Here is a 2,820-nt window from a genome sequence, read left to right on the forward strand (position 1 = left end):
AAGTTTGTCCGACTAGACACCCTTAAGCTATTAACAAATTTTCAGCTTGCTATTAATCAACTTTTTTTTCATACGCGGGATCCAGACCTATATGTATTTAAATATATGTATTAGTAAACAATTAAGCATGCCGAATGTTATAAGTAGTCTTGTAAAAAAACTTCACATGTAGGTATTAGTGCAAGATTGCATTTCTGTATATTATTATTGACATAATAATAATAACTTTTTTTGGTACGCGGGATCCAGGCCTAAAAGTAACGTCGAGATCCGAGCAATGGGGCTTTTCATCGATTGTCATTTGTTTCGAGCTTCTGTCATATGTTGTATAATCTATGTATAATATTAATATACACGGATTATACGACATTTGACAGAAGCTCGAAAAAAATGACTGTGAATGAAAAGCCCTATTATTCATATACGCGTTACGGTCTCCTCCACATTTACTATGTTTATTTTTTAAACAGGAGGAGTAAACTAAAAAGACAGATTCACACCCAAGAAAGTCATGAGAAAAATCACCAAATACATCTTCTTTTTTGGCTGATCATATCGCCCTTTGACGGTTATCCATAAGTATTATATTATACCTACTAATACGTCGCTAAATAGTTTTAAAAACAACTGCTTTTTATATAAAGGCAGACTAAAAATCTAAAAATTAAAGGAATAACACAAAAAACACAAAAAATCGCTGATATAACTTAATTAACCTATGAAATGTCAATAATGTCAAAATTTGATAAATTTCATTAGTGTCAAAATTTTATAACAGTGGAGTAAACATGCCTGCGGTTGAACCAATTACAAACAAGCATTACAGCGCGGTAAATTTGAATCAATCCTCTTGGTTTAAAAACAAAGTTCCTATGTTCAAACGACTAAAGTGTTGGAAGGGAGGCGGCAAATATTAAGTTGCACACGGGCGGCCAACAGTTTCGCGGCGGCCCTGATATCTCATATATTACATCTCATATATTACATCTCATATTGTTCACTATAGTAATGAGTAAGCCTGCATATATTATGGTTCCGTGTATACAGGCTTATTCATTACTATAGTGAGAGATATGAGATATAATTATGAGATATATTATAGTGTAGCTCCCCTTCAGTAAAAAAGCTTTATTGTATTTTTAAACAATATAATATCGAATACCTCTTTTGCAGTATCCGTAAGTTGTTTAACTTTCTCTAGGGGTGAAAAATTGTTGGATTGTAATATTCTGTCCAGATTTGAAACTTTCCTTGATTTTTCTTGTCGGGACTTAAAAAATTTACCGGTACAAATTATAATATTAGAAGGCGTTTGCACGTTTGCTAATCAGTGGATAGGTATTTGATATTAAGACGAGAAAACGGACATGACACGCGCTTAACGCGCGTTTAGATAACGCGCGATTACAACTACTATTAATTTTTGTAATAAAAGTTATTTTTTTTTAAATCTATGGTTCACTTTACCAAACTTTTAATGCATAGTCAAATTTGATTTTTTTATAAAAAATTAAGTAATCATGTGGGGAAAAAATAAATACGCCATTTTATTTGCCTATTCGTCTAATTTGTAAAATTCATATTAGAGTTTTCAAAAAGCGTATACAGGGTGAAATTTTTTCTAAGACCTAAACGAACTAATTTTTTAAAGCCGGACCTGATTTTTTTCTAGTTTGAATAAATCAGTTGATTAGGTGGTAATAGTGTAACGATTCACCAAAATAAGAGACACATCGATCTGACCGTTCAAAAATTATGACGAATACAAATTTATGTCAAAATGCGAAACTCGCCCTGTATATTATTAAAAAATGGGAGCAGACGCTTTTTAATGGTCATTTGTTATTTCCCATAGGGGCCTCTATACGAGGTAGGAGTATGTACAGTTCCTCATGACTCACCCTGTATGTATGTCAGCTACAGATTTTATACATCTATATAACTTTAAGTCATCTGCAAAAAGTAAAACTGATGATTCAAGATTATCGGAAATATCATTTATAAAGAGATTAAATAGTAATGGTGAACACTCCTTGGGGGACACCTGATAAAACCTCAAATGATTCAGATAGGAAATTAAATAGTTTCACCCTTTGTTTTCGATCCTTTAAAAAACTTATATACATTATTCTATGGCCTCATTAGAAAATCCTAAATTTAGTAGTTTTGCAAGCAAAATGTCGAAATTGACTCTGTCGAAGGCCTTTTTGGTATAAAAATTTTGTTATAAAAATTTCGTTATTTTGACTCCGAGTGATACCAAAAACTAAAAATCGGTAAAACTAAAAAGATCGACAACGTTACCTCGAGAAAATGATAAGCTAATAAAATCTTTTTAAATTGTTGTTTCACATGATCCACTGACGAGTTCTGATGTCCACCTCAAAACTCAAAATCCATTTTTTTGAGGTGTCTGTAAAAATTTGCTTATTTTTCAATATTTTGCCGTGAATTATTTTTATGAGTATTCCTTGAATTGTACTGAATATGTTTATTTAATTTAAAAATAAAATAATTCTACCAGTTTAAAAAAAAATCACAAAAATGTGTTTGATATTTTGATTTCAAACATTCAAACCGCATACCCCCCTTCGTATCTATTACATTAATTTTTATTAGAAAAATAAGTAATTTGCATTTTTTTGTCGGCTAGCGTCATGCCCAAAAATAATTAATTAATTGTGAAATAATTATTTGACCTACAAAAAAGGAGTTATTTTTGGTATAAATTGGAAAGACTGGCAACACTGGGTGCTCATTTTCATGAGTTTTGAAATTCCAGTTGTTAAAATATTATCTTTTTACTAATTTGGAATGCAT

This window comes from Diabrotica virgifera, chromosome 10 (assembly GCF_917563875.1).
Source record: "Diabrotica virgifera virgifera chromosome 10, PGI_DIABVI_V3a".
Taxonomy (NCBI): domain Eukaryota; kingdom Metazoa; phylum Arthropoda; class Insecta; order Coleoptera; family Chrysomelidae; genus Diabrotica; species Diabrotica virgifera.